At 48.6% G+C, this 18,487-nt stretch overlaps 1 protein-coding gene across 2 annotated transcripts in view; it reads right to left on the bottom strand.

Annotated features, from left to right (window-relative positions):
- The window catches only part of BSN (bassoon presynaptic cytomatrix protein), a 95,056-nt gene extending 77,318 nt beyond the window's left edge, over positions 1–17,738 (bottom strand). The window contains exon 1 of one of the 2 annotated variants that reach the window (XM_074879616.1): positions 17,690–17,738. The gene's annotated coding sequence lies outside the window, so the exon portion shown is untranslated. Of the gene's footprint in view, positions 1–125; positions 166–17,689 lie in introns of those variants that run through there. The other variant, XM_074879617.1, reaches the window with a different exon arrangement.
- Positions 17,739–18,487: the final 749 nt, after the last annotated feature.

Here is an 18,487-nt window from a genome sequence, read left to right as displayed (position 1 = left end):
GGATAATACCAAATATTAGCTGGTACATGCATCAGCAATTCAGACTAGAAAATAGGGCATGCAACCTTTTAATAAATAAACAGAAAAGGAAGTGTCTGATGTGGAGGGCCTCCGGTTTCACCTACATGCACTGAAAATCTCACACTAGCCATGCGAAAACATCCACCGAGCTTGGGAGTTTTACTGGTGGCAGCTTTGTAGCTCTAAAAGTGCTACATCCAACACGGGGAATCTATAGCAGACTGCAACACAGGGAATCCATATCAGACTGCTCTGACAAAAAAAAGAAGCAGTTACAGAATTAAAAATCAGCACCTACTTAAATCCAAGTGTCCCCGACTTAATTAAATTTATGTCCATGCAGGAAGAAGTTCATGCTGGAAATGCGTGTACTGGATGGTTTAAAAGCAGCGAATGTCACAAAGCTGAAAACAAAATAGAAAATATGAAATGGTGACTAGAAACTGTCAGGGAGTATTTTATTAGACAGCAACACAAGCACTCTTGTGAAAGGCCACGGTGTTTAATGACTTGCTTTTGTGAGCAGTGGAAAAACCCTGTTCTCCTGCAGCTTTGTGCTCCAGGGTTGTTTTATCCCTGTCAAATAGGATGCAGCTTCTGTCGGGCATTTTCCCTGTCACCAAAATGTCCCTAATGTGTGTCTCCTGACGCTGGGTAGTATCCCTCAGCTCCTGCTCAAGGCTTTTACCCAGTCTGGGCAATCTTTTGGGTCCCTAACTTCACCCACGTACCTGTTCTCATAAATACAAAGGAACATGATATCCTCGAGTTCTCTGCCTCCCCATTAAACCCCACTCAGGCTGGAGTTCAAGGAGGGGCTGCCAGGCAGGCGATGGCACAAGCCACCAGCACGTAACGCACCAGACTAACGACCTTCCCCAGAGGAACTGCATCCCAGCACGATGCTGCCACGTGGCAAACAGCACTGCGATGCATGGCGTGCCACCTTCCTCCTCTGGCCCCTGGTTTTGCAGAAGATAACACACTTAGCACTCTTGCCAGCTTTTCCCTTAGTTTAAAATGCAAAGGTCTATGCAATCCATGAAAAGGTAACAAGAACCAGAAGTTTTCCAGTTTACATCCACATTATAGGTGTGTGACTCGGTATACTGCAAAGTTAAGATTAGGAAAAGCCTCAGTCCACCACAACCAGTTATCCTCCATCTTCTTAGCATCGTGTCTAGTTCAGCTGAGAATCAGCAACAGGCTAACACATCAATGTCACTCAAGCTGCTGTATGAAGCACGGCTGTTGAGAAGCATCTGCCATCTTATTAGCTGAATCCTACGTACTAAAAGAGGGGTTTATGACCGATTTAAGCTCTAAATAAACATTTACTTGCTTATTTTCATTCCCATGCGCTGCCTTTTTGAATTTGTGAGTCATTATCAATTGCAGTCAGACTAGATGATTGTTTCAGGTCCCTTCCAACTGAACTATTCTATTCTATTCTATTCTATTCTATTCTATTCTATTCTATTCTATTCTATTCTATTCTATTCTATTCTATTCTAATTTTGCTATGTGGCAAATAAATACTTAATTTGCACCTAACTTGGCCCTGGTTGAGCTAAGAGCAATTTCCCTTAGGGTGCTTTGCAACATAAAACCAGAGCAAGGGCTGCTTACACCCACCAGCCCAGCAGCCCCAGACTTCTCTCCAGAGAATCCCAAGGTCTGACATCTACTAGTCACCCAATGTAGACCATGATGAACATCTACAACTGAATGCAAGGCAACAGATCCCCATAGAGTCCAGCGTAGCCTCTATGAACCCCAAGACCTGAACTGAAGTCAGGGGAGACTTTTGCATTTCTCCCACGAGCCCTTGTAAGCCAGAAAGTCACCAAGTGACCTGCAGACCACAACATGCTGCTCTGGGGAGCTGCTCTCTCAGCTGCCGATGCCTGAAATGCGCAGTCACTGCTGTCAGGATCTTGGCCAAGCCCCTCAGAGCCACCAGCAACTGGCATGACAGAAGAGCCTGCAGGTAATGAACTCAGTCCAATATATATCAAAGAGATTTCTTCTGAGATAGCTTTACAGGAGCTGGCACACCGAAGGTTGAAAGATTTGAACAGGTCTCCTTTTCAAGTGATATAACTGTTGCTGAGAACATTTATGATCTTGAACTTCAAAGCATTAAAATCTCTCGGGGATAAGTGGGGTGTCCAATATCCATTCTGCCTCGGTGTCAGGAAAAATCTGTTTCCTCTGTGATAGCAGAAAACTACATGTAAATCTTCCAGAGACAGCGTAGAAGCCACTTCTTGATCGTGATCCAATTAGTGGCACAGCGTAAGAGGAGCACTACAGCTAGCTGCTGAGAGCCAGGAGGGCGCAGATGCAAAGAAGGAGCCCTGGCTCCGCTGTGTCTGCAGAAGCACCGTCCCTGGGGTGAACGTGGAGTTACCAGAAAGGTCCATGGGATTTCTGATCCAGCTTCTGTATCTCTCTGGGCGCTTAATAAGTACCCGGAAGATATAAAGCGAGGAGGAACAGTAGCACTTCCAGTGAATGGGTGCAGACAGTAGGTCAGCTTTGGACCATCAGTGCAGGTGAAGACCAGCCTTGGAGCCCTTGGGGGGAAATGGAAGAAGAGGAGGCAGCAGGCACCCCAGCTGCTGGCCGCAAGGATACTGCCGAAGGGGAGGATGCTCAGCACACCTGCCCAGCTGCAGGAGTCCTTAAGTCCCCCCGCCCGAGTCAAGCACACCAAACTCCACATTAATTCAGGTGAATGCTGGGGGTGGCCATGCTCAGGGAATGCTGCAGGTTGGACAGTAAAGTGGGCTGCTGCCCGCAGAGCTCCTCTCCTCTTTATTGCAGGACTTGGAAGGTCTGCAAGAAATGGTGAAGAGCCCTGCCACAGAGATACGGCTCTGCAACCAACGCCTGGGAGCATGTAAAGAAAGGGTGGCTGAAATGGGGCTGAATGTCCCCAGAAGTCACAGTGAGGTGTGAAGCTGTGTCTTCAACCTGATTTCCACTTAGCTATTCAGTGTGTGGCCTCCATATCCTTCCCCAGTCCAACTGATAGCTGTGAGCAAGTCCCTTCTGCATGTTAAAAATTATATAATTTATGAAGGATCGTGACATTCTTGAAAATACTGTGGGCCAGAAAGGACATTTACAATGGGCAGAGTACCCCAGCCAAGGAGCAACCGCTTCCCTCTGCCTCCATCCACTTACATCTTATAACTGAGCTCTAGCAATTAAACAGTAAAAGCTGTTTGCCACAGTCACATTTAACTGAAGACCTTTGTCCCAGTAAAGCTAACAGCTTGAATTACTGTGCTGTATTTATGAAATGCCAGCAAAGCCAAAAGATAAACCATGAAGCTAAGGAATTTTTATGGCACATGGTTCATGAAAGCTTATCTTGTAAATCTATGATTATAACCCCCCCTTGAGAGCCTCTCTGATTTTAATTGGCAGCAACACAATTTTTTGTTTAGGTTGTTAACTACTGCCTAAAGCAATGCAGAATAAAGCTACCTGCTCTCAACTTAGTCCTGCTACATGCACAGGACCTGCTTTGAGATACCAAAATTGATGACAAACTTTCATTAACAGTGACTGTAATAGACTCAGCTTCAATCTATTGCAGGACTGGAAAAAACACACAAATACATGACTGTTATAATACTTAGATTTAAATGGGAAAAAAAATCAGAAAAAGAAAGTTTGTTAAAAAGAAAGTAAAAGCAGCAGGTGGAAGAGTAAGAAAGGGAAGTTTCCATGGCACCTGTAAGCATATTAGGGCCTCAGGCAAAATGTACTGTCAAGAAAGGGTTTAAGACATGGCCATAACAAGGCAACATAATTAAAGAGTGGAGCAAATAAGGCTACAGGAGTAAAATGAAATCCTTCAAAAAATAAAAATTGTATCTAGTTGAGGAAAAAACAAACAAACAAAATTTTGGCAAATTAAAGACCTAATGAAGCATGCAAAAAAAAAAAATCCCTGAAGGAACAACTCGTAAATAGGGGGGGGGAAATAAATTCTAAAACTTTACAAATAGGAAATCTGCCAAAGAATCTGCAAAACTGAAAGAAGATTGAAATGCAACAGAAATATTTAAGGAATGCAAGACTGTAAAAGAAAAGATAAATTGAACCTTTGCCATGCTGTTTGCTAAGGAGAAATTTATGAAGGTTCCTGCACCAGAATCGCTTCATATACAGGATTAGTCTGAAAAATTGTCTCAGTAGGAGAAATGTTAGCATAAAAATCTAGAAAGAAAGAAGAAAAAAAAGAAGTAAAAGATGGTGAAATGAGGGGAAGCCTTCTTGTGGGTTAATAACTGAACACAGTTTAGGACACCAAGGATAGAGGTAGATGGTCAGGTTTTCACAAGCAGAGTTGCAGGACCCTGCCATGGGATAAATGGGATATATTCATAAACGGCCTGGGAAGGAGGGGAATAATGAAGGGACAAGTTTGCTGAGCCACTCAAATTTATTCAGAGTATTCAAAGCTAAAACTGAATGCAAGGAGCTTTGGAAGGCTCTCCTGAAATGGGTGTCTCGAAACGCCGTGGCAGGTGAAATCCAAGGTCAAGAAATGCAGAGTAATGCAGAGAAGATAAGACAACCATAGCGTAGTGATGGGCTCTAAATGAGATACTGCTGCTCTGCAAAGAGTTCTTCAAGCCATTTTGGACAGTTCTCAGAAAATGTCAATTTAATGCTCATCAACAAATATAGAATGATCTACAAAAAAACAGACAATTAAGTTATTTTGGGAAAAATGCATTCTGGAAAGCAATTCAAAGAGAAGAGCAGAGACAGCCCATTCCCTTGACTTGCTTCTGGCGTTTTTTCCATCCCAGAGTGTGGCACGAAGGTCTGGTTTTGCAAGGCTCCCTTTTGAGTTTCAGGCTTGATTCAGTCCAGGAGCTGGAGGGATTTCTGCAGCTGTTGGCCCGCTGTGGGTAAGGGCTCCGATGCCGAGCAGTTTGCTGATGGCAGGTAAAAAGGGTCAATCCCAGGGATCTGGCTCCTCCAGGACAGCGTTCACGGTCTTGTCCACATCACCCACAGGTCCCTGTGCTTCGACAAAACCTCTACCAGCAAGAAGTTGGTATTTGACCATTAAGAAGCTTGGGAAGACTGCAAGGCCCTTTTTTTGGATGAGTTCTACCCATGCTCCAAAGTTAAAAGCTCATGCAAAAAAAATGTATCATTATCCATCTCCATGACAGCTTGAGTGAACCGAACTCAGCCCGAAATGAGGAGCAACACTCATTCCAGGCATAAAAAATAGGAAGATCCATCAGAAAGAGAAGTGCTGTTAAAAAAGACGCAGTAATGACATACCAGAAAGAAACCAGCTTGTATTTTTAGAAAAAGGAAAGAAAAACCCAGTTAAAACAGCAATTTCCAGGAGAGGAAATCAGACTACCGTACTGCGGAGAGACAAACAGGTCCTGGTGACTGCAGTGAGTGGCAACAGAAAAATCCTGACTTTGCACGCCTATTTGTTTGAGCCTGGGCAAATGAAATGTGAGACCTAATATATTTTTGTGTGTGTGAAAAATTGTAGCATTTTTATCCATCCTGTAATTGCACCTCACAGCATTTTGGCCGTCTCACTAATTATCCCTCTAACTCTTCCCCAGGCCATTTGGGTCCTTTTTTTTTTTTCTTTTCTTCTTGTTGCCTCAGGTTACCAGGAGAGCTGACATCTAAGGTGTGGAAGAGCAATCAAGAGAAGATCATTTGGGCAGGGACTGAGGAAACAGTAATCAACTCATACCCTCCCCGAAGAGCTCCAAACACTGTGCCTGTAGAGGGGTACATGGTAAAACTGATGACCCCACGCTTTCCTGCAAGGAGGACAGCTTCACGTTCAACATGGTCAGACACCATTTAACAAAAACTTCACATCAGGTTGTGTTTGTCAGAAACACTTCTCAGCTGCAGAAGTTTCTCCATCCTTGACATTTTCCACACCAGCCCACACGGTCCAATAATGTCTATTACTGGAGACAAGACCATGGTTGCAAGTGCCTGCTGAGGACACTGCCCTGGGGCTGCCAGCCAACTGCTTTGCACAAGACAGGGTCAATATAGTTTTTAGTGTGTCTTAGATCTGCACTTTCTGGTTTTCGGAGATTTGAATTGGAAGCTCAAATGCAAATGGCAAACCAAACTTGGAATTAATTCCATTTTTGTGTGTAAAGCTTGTTATTCACAACAGGAAAGATAAAGCAAACCCAAAGAATAATACATTACCAATACTGTCAGAGACACCATCAACTTCAATATTTCAAGCTGTTCGGTTTAAATGTACTTTTGAAATAGGAGAGTCTGAAATTCCCCTGCCAAATTCTTTATAGGATCAAAGGAAAATACTTCTCCAGTGTCTGCAATTCTTTGAGGCGCCTTGTCCCTGCATGCATTTCCCTGCCACACATACCTCAGACCAGAACATCTGTCCCCGAAGAGAGTGACGCATCTGCATATTTGATGTATCTGTCCTCATGGTCCCATCAAAAGGCTTAACTTGGCAGAAATGGAAGCAGGTAAAATTTAAGGCTGAGAACTTTACTTGATAAGTGAACCAAATTTTAGATATGTTGGTAAGTAGACAGCATTTTATTACTACCCAAAGCAGCTAGTTGATTTTGTTTGCATATTTCAAAGAAAAAGAAAGGCATGATCATTTGTTAATTCAGAGTGTTTGCGACTGTATTTTTAGTTAATAATAAATCAAAATTAAGTTGGTAATTACCAACATGGGTTGGTTGAAATTGAGCTGCATAGCCAACAGGAATCATATCCTAATCCCTTAACCAGTGCAGCTAGGAGATAGTTCAGGATGACAAAGGCAGATAAAATAAAGTACAAAAGGGATGCCTAAGGAGATATTTCTTTAGAGTTTTCTCCCTGAGTGATGTTTCTGGGTGCCAGGTTAAGGTAATCGATGGCATATAACATAGTGATATGGACCATCTTTTCCACTCAAACAAGAACTGATGTTCTGTCATAATTATAGTGTAACCAGTCAAAACCTAGTCTAATAAAGTGGTAAACTGGCTTTACCTGCTCTAAAATTCACCCCCACAAAAGGTTCAAACGACAGCAAAGGACCACATGCCCCCTCTGCTGCTGTTCTGCCGCTAAGGCCTAGGTGGTAGGATCTCACCCAGAGGGAGGAGGGCTGGCTGCCCGTGGGCTTGCAGGACCAGCTGACTCACAGAGCTCCACTCCATATAAATGGAAACTACCTCTGCTCCTTGTGTGCTCCCCAGCTACAGGATTCCCAAGCAAAACATCCACAACAACTTGCAGACAGGGGGGAAAAGGAGGCGGCTTGGAAACTTCTGCTTCTTGGGACTACAGAGCTGCTCAAAATACAAAGGGACAGTCGGGGCAGATGCTGAGCAGCAGGGACTGATTTACAGCAATGTAAGCAGAGCCCAGCCTCACCTCCTCACGTACGCCGGCGTCAGGAGTATCTATAGAAAGCTACCGATGCCGCCTGGCCCTGACACAATGTGCTCCAGCACTATCTCCTGCAGACATCTCGCAAGTTCATATCGGAGCAGACGCAGCCCACGGATGTGTTTTTTGACAGCAGTTTCCACACCCTCCTAAGAGCCATTCCCAGCAGAGAAGTGGAGGAGAGTGGAGAAGCTCTGCAAGGGCAGCGGTCCAAAGAATTCCTACCAACACCTGCCCGGTCCACCGAGAAATCTTGCTAAGAATGGTTAAAAATAAACTCAGAATAGGGTGGCTTACCATTGGTGGGCAGAAGACAACAAAGCTGATGCAATTCAGAGGAAATATGGGAAAGATCTGCACACTTCAAGGACAACACGTGGTTCGCTGCATCCTATGGCTAGCCCTACAAGATCTACATTAATGGGTCTCAAACTTGGAGCCCCACAAGTCCCAAACTTGAAATCAATAACACAACAAAAGTTACCGTAGCCAAGCTACTGAAAAAGCACACTGCAAAATTAGAATGGAAGACAATGTATTACTCCATTCTGTAGACTTGGAGGTTATTGCCAAGCATGATGAGAATGGTTTAGGCTGTCACCACCTCGGGTGCTTAAGCCAACTAGATCAAACCCAGCCCGGCCAGGGCAACACATGCTAGCATCGCATTGCCCAACTGCAGTGCCCATGCACCCGGAAAGGCTTCAAACCATCAGTGTTTACTCCAACAGTTAACTGAGAGTTAGTGTTTAAAAGAAAAAAAAGGAAAGAAAAAACCCAACTAAACAACAATTTGTCTCCCTAAGAAGATTAATAGGTGCATTTAAAGAAATCAGTCTGTAGGCTTAATGAGAAAGAGACAGAAAAATCCTAAATGTGAGACCTCCTACAGTTCTTCAGTCCAGCTGTACAATCAAATAATAGTTTATGTAACTAGGATTGGAACAAAATAAATTAAAAGTAATTTCATGTTTCATCAAAGAAAAAAGTACAGTTCGGAGTCAATGTGGAAAAAGATCTAGTTCAGCACTGCATTCTCCCCAAGCCTTTCATAACCTCTGTATTATCAGCTGATTTGTTTTTCTCACAAGAGGAAGGCAAATTACCAAGTCCCTTAAGAACTTATTATACATTTCCAAATTTCAACTATTCCTATTTTATAACTCATAACTTCACATTTCTGTAACTGAAATGTTTTCTTTAGGAGATGAAGTAAAAAAAACCCACGCTGTTTTTCCCAGGCTGCAATCTGTTTTTTCTGGTTAAAAAAAAAAAAAAAAAAGTGGTTAACCGCTACAACATGTCAATCTTTGAAAGTAATTCCCACACACAATTTCATCCTTTCACAGACGTTAAATATGGCAAAATCTCTTCGTACTCCTCACGTCTAGACTGCTGAAGGAAGGATGCAAGCTACCAACAAACTCTTTCTCATACTGGGGAGCCCATGGCAGACCCAGCTGGGTCTCACACAGATTGGTGAGAGGGGCAGGACCCCTCTGAATCCATTTAATAGCTGAAGAAGACACATCTAACATTGACTTCATGCCCATGTATAACTTCCAAAGATAGAGCACCCTGAGAAGGAGCACCCTGAGACCATATCAGAGGAGGTCACGTACTCTAGATTTCTCCTAAGAGAGCTCAAAACCCATAAATAAAGCCAAATTCCAAAATAAATCCCCACATTCACGATGCTACGATCCTCAAGAGAGCACCAGTCCTGCAAAGGGATGTCCACTGGAGCCAGGCTCTGAGCTCAGCGTCAGCCTCATGTCCCTCTCAGCAACTGTAGAAGCCTGTGAGCCTCCATTGCCAGGAAAGACTCAAAACAGGCTAAAAAGCATTATTCTACTGGCAAGCAAGAAAAAAAAAGAAAAAAAGGCTCAAAGGCTGCTCTCAGTTATTGACATCTGGCCTTTGAAAGTCTCCCTATGCTGTAAAACCTCCATAGATGTCTCTGCCTCCGGCACCCTGGGCCGGATGGAGGAGGGCATGCCAACCCCAAACACACTGGCTGAAACACTGAATTTTGTCACATCTGCACTGAGCAACATTTTTGTCCACGGTGATTTTTTTTCTGCGGCCTTCAGAGGAGCTGTCAAATCCTCATCTGAAAGCTACTCAGCGTGGGAAACTGCTTTGTCACGTCTGAAAGACTGTGGTCCCTGGCAGGTCCCAGAGCCAAGTGAAGAACAGTTAGTCATACCTGCTCAAAAAAATGCAAAATTCAGCAACATTTCTCAAGCAGCATGGATGCATTTTCCATACAGCATCTGCTTGCTCTAGGTTGTGTTAGAGCTATCAAAAAAGGGGGAAACCCTCCGAGAGGAGGGTAGGAGATGCTTTTCTTGTGAGGAGCAGCTAAGCACGCCCAGGCAGCAGAGGTTCAGATGACTGTGGGTGTGATGGGCAGCAAGTCACAGCAGGAGATGGCAGCCTGTCCCTCACACGGGGGTTCGGAAGCTGCAGGACATCCTGCACAGAAGTCACAGCACAGCACTGAAGCCTGCTGACAGAGAATGAGAAAACACTGAGAAACACAGGGATGGCCTCGACAGTCTTCAGGGAGGAGAGGAAGCTTCTCATGGGTCAGAGGAGCCTGTGCAGAGCTTGCTGCAACTCAGGAAGTCACTGAATAACTGCGACACAGTGAGAAGACTTGATGTCCACAAAATGTCCCTTCCTTACTTCCTGTACCGCCTGCTGCCTGGCGTGAACACAGCGGAGCAGTGCATGGTGGACAAGGGTAGGACCATCACATCATCTCCAAAGGCTCAGCCTGATCCACGTGCTAAGGGCTGCCCCCGCCGCGTCCCGGCCATGCAACATGCCCCATCATCTGGCTGCAGAACCAGAAACGGGTGAACATCCCAGTCACCATTGCTCCCTGCTGTGAAACCAGCTGGCCAGGATGGCACAAGTCCAAGTCTTCAAACACATCTGGGCTTGAAGGTGTCATTATCCCTCAGGAAAGCATATGGAAATTAAACTACATCTGCATGTCTCAAACACATGAATTACCGCAGGCAAATCAAAGCTGCTTTTTGGTTTTGCAAAGAAGAGTATCTCATCTAAGATCTTAGTTGTTACATTGATAGTGGGACTATACGATGGGGTGACTAACGGTGCCTACCAGTGGGTAATGGCCCAGAGGTCTCCTCGGGTCCTGTGCTCCTACCTTTGCTCACCGGTGCCTTACACACCCTGTTACAGCCACTTGGCTCGTGGAGAACTGCGCCCATCATCAGCAAGCACTAACGGTCTGCGAGTGGAGATGTTCCTCTTGGTTGCTCTAGGGTAAAGGTGTAAAGGCGCTTCCTAACATCAGGAAGTGAGAGGAGGAGAAGGGAAGACTGCTGAGGCGACCTGTGAGCAATGGCTTTTCAAGAAGGACTACTGCTGGAGAAGACACTAAGGCCAGAAATGGGAGAAAGATCTGGGGACAGACTGGGCAGAAGAGGGTGGGGGTTTTTTTGTTGTAGCTCTTCTTAGAAGATGCCTAATACACTTTACTGCATTAAATATACATGCGTTTTTCTTTTATAAACAATGACCTAGAAACACAACTAAATCATTTTTGACAAAAGAGAATGCACCAAACTATTTAATCACATCTTCAGGGGGAATAAAGCCAATATGAACGGCTAATCTTCTGTACATCGCAGAAACTATAGTTTTGGGCTGAGGGAGACTGTGTATTTTACAAGGTGAGCTTTTATTCAAGCCTTCTGTGATCATATATCTCATTACACCCTCTGGTACACTGCTGCTACACTTATTTATGCTGTTTACATACATTTTATTGCCATTTGGCTAGGTTGGACCTCTAAACTCCAGATTTTGCTTTGCCTTTTTTTAACTATCATAATGATCTTTACCACCCAGTGCCAGAAGTCAGGCTGGACGGCATAGCATCTCAAGACAAACTTGAGACAGACAACACTTTAAAAAAAAAAAAAATCGCATCCAGATGTGGCTTTTCTTGACTTGGTGGATGATGTTCCTCTGCCTCTGAGGAGCCTCAGCATGGACAGGGAGCTGCTGTCTCCTGCCCCATCCTGTCCCCAGACTGTTAATGGGGCCAGGGTCAATCTTCAATATCAAACACACACTAGTAAGCTATAAAGAGGCCAAGAGTCAGTGAGATACCATCACCAGCGTACTTAAGTCATCTTTGATATTAAATATGAGCAGAGTATGGATGAGACGTCCCCCAGGAACATGACTTCCAGCCTCGCTGTAAAGCACAGGCCAGCATTAATAGGATGCAACAGTATTGCTCTCTCTTGTAGGCTCCTAAATAGGTGCTGGGTGATCCCAGAGAGGAGCCAGCTCACTGTATTTATAAAAACTTTTCAGCATCAGTGACATGAAAAGTGGCACGGCAAGCCCAGCGATGACTGACAGGCTGCACAGCAGTGCTTCGGGGTCACACCGAAGCTCAGCACCTCCAGGCACTAAAAAAGACAAAAAAACCCTCTTCGTAAGAACAGTCGTGCCCATAGACTGATGCAAAAATAACAAATCTGTCATTCAAACAGACATTTGAAAACACAGCGATGGCTCAACAGCAACGATCTCAATCTCAAGAAAATACGTGCAACACTTATAACCGTTTACAATGTGTGGGACTGGGATGACCATCGGCACTTGCTGCCACTCACCAGCTGAAAAAAACCCGAGCAGCATCCAGGAGCAGCAGCGCTCATCAGCAAAGACGACGTGATAATTCTATTTCCACATTTAGTGAAAAACCAGAATGCCTTTCCCACGGAGCCCATTTCACCCTACGGAGCTAACCTGCTTTTAGGAAATGCTGTTTGCACCCTGACTGCCTGTCACGTCCTTCCAAAGGTGCATCTCACACGCTAGGGAAGGAGTTCGATATTGCAACAGGATTACTAGAAAAACAGCCTCGGCCGATGGTAAGCCACAGTGCCAGCCCCAGCCAGGGAATCAGTGACAGCAGCTGCACAGAGAGGCAGGGTTTGCGGCAGGCAGGCTGCATTTTTCTGGCAGGTAGGTGTTCAGATGCCCATCGAGTATTCCCCAAACCGGTATAAACCGAAGGAATATGCCACAGCACAGAATACCTGTTTGCACTGAATTGGAAACATGATGGGAAGCATCAAATATGTGCTCAATTCAGACAGCAGAGAGAAGAAACAGTTTTATTCAGGCGCACTGGAGAAGCAGAAGCCAGCTCATCGCGCCGCTCGGCATGACCCGCGTTGCGGAAGGACCCACCGGTCCCAACGGATGCGGTCACTCGAGCTGCAGCTCCTGAGTGTCAGCAGAAGAGGCTGGCCACCAGTACTCGGGATTTCAGTGCTCAGAAAGCGGCCCTGCCACAGCTGCAAATTGTGCCAGAAGGAGCCAGAGTCCTCCGACGTTTCAACCAGCACGAGCCAACAGAGCGAAGGAAATCAACCCTTCCAAATTCTTCCACATCCTTCTTTCTGAGCAGAAGTGGATGCCGTAGGTACATCCAGGAGCCCCTCGCACAGCAAAAGTGAAGGGTAAAGAGACGTGCCTTCACCATAACATCCAGGTTGGTTTCAGCAGTGAGAAACCCCAACCCGTGAAGCGGATTGCAAATCTGTGTATTTGTTTTGGAAATAAAGGCATTAATATTTGATGCCAAACACTTTGAATATTGATGAGCATGTTCACAGAAGAGGTTTTGGAGTTACTTAAGTACCCAGAATTGTGACATCTAAATTCAGTGGCCTAATGGCTGCTGTCAGAGCTATCAAAAGTATGTAAAACACCACTTACTAAAGGGAAGACACGTTGCAGCTGACACTGCCTGCCCATCATGGGACAGGAAGATGAACTGAAGCCCATTGGGATATTTAACACAGCAAATATTTTGACTTGATCCTTCAAGTAAGCCATTTTGTACTCCTCCTTTTACCTTTTATTTTGCTCACACGAAGTTTTTGATCTTGAAACGTTGCTTATCTGATCTTCTCCTCCTTGCTTAAAGCCAGCCTCAGCTCTATCCTGACCTTCCAAATGTCTTATAGCAAACAAACTAATACTTACTAAGCACGGCTGCGTGGCAGGCTTTTCCAGAGTGCCAGTCTGCAGTTCAGCAAAAGGCCAGGAAAAACCTGTTTTAATATTTGAGGAAAAGGTTTTCCAGCAATGCCTCTGACGGTAACGTCTCTGGACGGTCCTGCTCAGGGGTCAGTCTCTCTGGGGACAGCAGTGCATGGGAACAAATACGGAGCTGGCTCTCCAGCCAAGTGTGAGCCCTGTCCATAGCCTGGTTTTCCACCACACAGCCTCGTTTTATTTCTAGCACAGTCATAGGAAAATGGACATCAACTGCTCGTTTCTGCAAGCTTGTGAAAAGCGCCCATATAAAAAGAAATGGGGAAACTTGCTTTTTTAAATTGCTTTTATGTATATACTTATTGCCTATTATTGCTATGGTACTTATGCAAGAAAACAAACCTATACCCAGAAAATGCAAGTGAGCTACCAAAAGGGCAGAACGGAGCATCTGAACTGCACTAGCGTTTTTTCCAAAGTTGAGCTATTTTCTCTAATTTGGAGGGCTGCTTCCTTCAGTCCCATTTCTGCTATACTCTTTCCTATCACCTGATTTTTTACTTCAGGCTCCACCACCTGCCAAACAGACTGATGCTAAATGTATAGCAGGGTAGACAGGATCAACGCTTGACTTGCGAAGGCTTCGGGGAAGCACTCGCAGCACACGCAGGAGGTGCTGCTACTCAGTACTGGAAACTTCCCTTCTTGGTCACTTCAAGACCTTCAACTCGCAGCAAGCCTACCTTGAAGCTTGAGAAATTCTGGGACATTCACTAAAGCAGCTTCTTTATCACAGAAAACAAAGGTCCCAGCGGTCTCTGCCGGTGTGCCGTGGGAGAAAGCTTCCTCCCGACCTTGAAGCCCAGCAGCCAGCCCGGCTGTTTGCAACATGCATCTCCCAGCTCCAGAGAAACGGTGATGCTAAAAGCACCTCTGCTCCCACCGACAGACTGGGTACCTGTGGCTGGTCCTCAATGCTTCCCAGGACACTGACCCTCTTCCATCCTTCAGTCTCAGCTTATGCATCCAGGCATCAAAAAAAGTCTTTTACGAGCTCCACAGCTGAGCAATAGACAGACCAAAAACCTGAATGAACTGGGCATAAATCACACACAGACAAATATGATCAGAAACAGCAATAAAGTCTCTCTTCAGCTACCAGGAAAACCGTCCACCTAAAGCACCGTGCCCCAAGCTACGTTTCTAAACTTGGGATCGTCCAGGACGTCACTGCCAGACAGCTGGAAAGTTTTCAATCTGTATGCATCTGCCACCAATTTGTGTTCCTTTGATCCTACGGGTTAATGACACTCCATCTTTCCATCTTCTCTCAGGCAACAGAGGCTCCGTTTATCCGGGCAGACCAGCAGCAACCCTTTCCTCCCTCCTCTGATTCAGCATCATCTTGCCTGAGTACCAGAGCTGGGCACAGCCCCTCTACGTGAGATTCTAGCAGCGCCTTCCACAAGGGTAAGGTCTTCTCATCTGCGCTGAAAATGTCTTGCCTGATGCAATCCTGCATGGTGTTTCCTTTTGCCGAGCTGCACCCCGCTGGCAGAGCCTAACCGCCTCACAGCCGAGCCCTGCACCCATCCTCCCTCCAGCCTCCAGCACCGCCGCTCCCCGGCTCCGCCGCGCTGCACCCAAAGCATGCAAGCAGAAAATCAAAGTTTATAACTAGTGGTAGATGTTACAACCCCAGGAGAAGACGTTACTTCTATAGGACGTTTCTACTCTCTGAAGTCTCTCCGTAGTGTATGCACAGTTTCTTGCAAACAATTATTATGAATTTAAACGGAAGAGCCTGAAATCCAGCGTACCACATATAAGGCATTCAACTATTTCCCTGTGTAACACAAAGCAAGTTGTGAAAAATTACACAGAAAAGTAACACTACTACGGTTTTCATTGGTTTGCATACAGATTTAGGTTACTTAACTCAGAGAAAATAAATGATTGCCCAGATACAGAGAGAAATTCACTTTCCTTTCCCATGTCACTTGGGATTTCTGGAGCAGCACTTTCTGCACCTCACACTCGCTGCTCGGTCAGCACAAGCCATGCTTTGCTAAACCTTTTACAACATCTAGTCTATCTTATGTGCCCACTCCTGCATCTCATAAAGATGACTTTCTTCTTGAGGCCTGTTTTTTCCTTCATTTCCACTTTGTTACCTTGAATTAAAATCTCTCAGCATTATCTCAGCTGCCCACACCCCTCCCACTCTCAGTTTTTAACACTGGTACACATCAGCATCTTCCCCATCCCACCGCCGCTCCACAGCAGCCTTCACCACCAGCCCGCAGAGCCCCACATGGCCCACCTCTTTAATTGCGTTAATTAATTGCAAGGGAGGGCAGCTCCCTGGCAGCAGCTCCCCTGGAGGGGCAGGAGCATCAGCTCAGCGTGCGAGGGCTCGAGCGTGGCTGGCAAAACCAACCCGGTGTTTCTGGCAGGAGAAGAGCGAGGATGGTCAGCGCTGCAGGACTGTGCTCCTCCACCCCGCCGGTTCCGTGGGCTCTGGGACCCCCAAGGCCCCTGGGACCCCCAGCCCCAGTACAACAGCAAATGCAGACCCGGGGCAGTAACAGAAGAGCCCCGCAGCAGCACCAATAATGGACAGAGACGGCAGATCTGCACAGCTCCCTCGGCTGATGTTGTTACACCGGCCTAAATAGCCCTGCAGGTATTTAATTTTAAATTGTTACGAGCAGCCTATGAACAACTTCTCACTGGCAGAGTCCGAAGCAGGGGGGTTGGTGACTCTTTAGCAAGGGGAACTGGAAAAAACGTACAGGAAAAACAGGCACGGTTTCACTCAGGGCCATTTTTTCATGCTCCTTGTGTAAAAGCTAACGGAGATTTTACAAAGAGAAGCCTGCCCACAGCTCGGCCACCCTGTAGGATCCCTGAATCCCATCTGGATGCTGAAGTGCAGCCTGCAAGCAGCGATTGCAGCCTGCCGGCTGGGAGCGAGAGGAAAGCACCGCCAGGCGAGCCCGCAGCCTCCTGTTCGGGCTCCCACTTGCATTTTCCCTGTTTGAAGTAACGCGACCAGCAACACAAGCAGAGCTCATCACTGCACGGGCGAGGCAGTGAGCCCGAAACGCCGCCGCCTCAGCCACGCGCCGTAGGCAAACCGCCTGCTGAGTTCCCCACACCCCTCCGTGCAACTTTCTGCTCCTCGCATTTATTTTTCCAGATAGGATGATATTTTAGGGCCAGCTTTTTTTTTTTTTAAAGGAGTATCTCCAACCCCACACCCGCTTCTAGAGCATCTCCCTCCCGGCTGGCACTGCCTGGCAGAGGGAGAGCAGCTCAGCGCGGTTCCCCGCGAGGTTTTGCACCGCTGACTCCTGGCAGGGCTGCACGTCCCTCCTGTTACATAATGACCTTTCCCGTTTGGTGCCGGCTCCACTTGGGGTGGCCGTGTTTGTTTGGGGCGGCCGTGTTTGGGGCGCTCGCACACCCTGATGCTGTGAGCCGCGTGCCGCCAGGCAGCATCCCCCCAACCCCGAATCACATCCCTCCCTCCTCCTAAGCCCGCTCCCCCTCTGGCCGCCCCAGCCCTCGCTGCTGGACCTCTGCCCACCGGGCAGCACCCACCTTTCTCCCACCCTCCACAACACCGAACGCCTCGCCGAGGACACGCCGTCTCTCTCCCGCACCCAGCCCCAAACCACACCCTTGCCTTTCCCCAGCACCCACGGGTGTCCCCGAGCTGCCAGCTCCCCCGGGGCTGCACCCTCCAGCCGTGACCTGCCTCAGGTGCCTCTGTCTTCTCCCTAAGCCCCACGGCACCTCCGCTGCCCGCCCGCACCCAGCACGGCTTCACCCTGGTCTCCCGTCGGTTCGCACCCCTCACACACCCCTCCCTCACCCCGCCTGCCTGCATCTGCCTGCACGCACCCCGCAGACCCGCACCCAGACACCCCCTGCACCCCCACCCGCACCCCACGGACCCGCACCCACCGCGCCCTAAACCCTCGTGCCCCGAGCCCCCACGCCCATCGCACCAGCTCTGCCCCGCACACCCGCACCTGCCCGCGCCCTGCCAGCACCCACGGCCCAACCCCGCGCGCACCCACGGCCCCACAGCCCCCCCCGCTCCCGCGCCCCGCGCCCGCGCCCCCCCCCCCCCCAGCGCTCTGACCTGGGCCCGGGCGCGCTGCCCGGGAGCTGTCCGCCGCCGCCCGGTGCTGAAGGCGGCTTGGCGGCGGCGGGCAGCGGCGGCGGCGGGGCCCCGGCGGCGGCGGCGGCGGCGGCGGGCGGCAGCTGCCCGTCGTCGCCGCCGCCCTCCAGGCTGGCCTCGTTGCCCATGGCGGGCCGGGCGGGACCGCTCCCTCAGCGCAGCGCCGCCTCCGCCGCCGCCATCAGCCCCGCGCCGCCATCGCCGCCTTGCCCCGCCGCTCCCGCGCATGCGCCGCCCCGCGCCCGCCCGCCCGCCCCGCGCCGCGGGCACGCGCGCCGCCCGGCCAATCGCCGCCTGCCGCCCCGCCCCTCTCTTCCCGCCCTCTGCCCCCCGCCGGCACGTGCCCCCCGCCCCGCGGGGCCTGCGCCGGCGCAGCCAATGGCGGCGCGAGGCGACGCGGGGGGTGACCCGCCCCGCCCAGCCCACCGGCCAATCGGCGCTCTGCAGCGCCCGTGCCCGCCAGGCGGCGCCCCGCGGGCCCGCACCCGGACGGCCAATAAGCATCCGGTCTCCCGCGAGGTCACGCCCCCACGGCCAATGAGCGCTCACTCCCACATGAGGTTACACCCTGACAGCCAATGGGCGCCCGCTCGGCCGTGAGGTCACGCGCTGCCGCAGGACGTCACACACCGTGTCCAATGAGCACACCCTCCCCCCCCCATGAAGTCCCGCGCTGCTCTGGGATGTCACACCCTGAGGAGGGCCCAGCCTGCCGGCCAGCGAGTCCCCTCCTCCCGCACGAGGTCATGGGCTGCCCAG

The sequence above is a fragment of the Strix uralensis genome, chromosome 10 (assembly GCF_047716275.1).
Source record: "Strix uralensis isolate ZFMK-TIS-50842 chromosome 10, bStrUra1, whole genome shotgun sequence".
NCBI classification, from domain to species: Eukaryota; Metazoa; Chordata; class Aves; order Strigiformes; family Strigidae; genus Strix; species Strix uralensis.
Note: the sequence above shows the minus strand (reverse complement) of the source record. Positions and strands in the feature narration are given on the sequence as shown.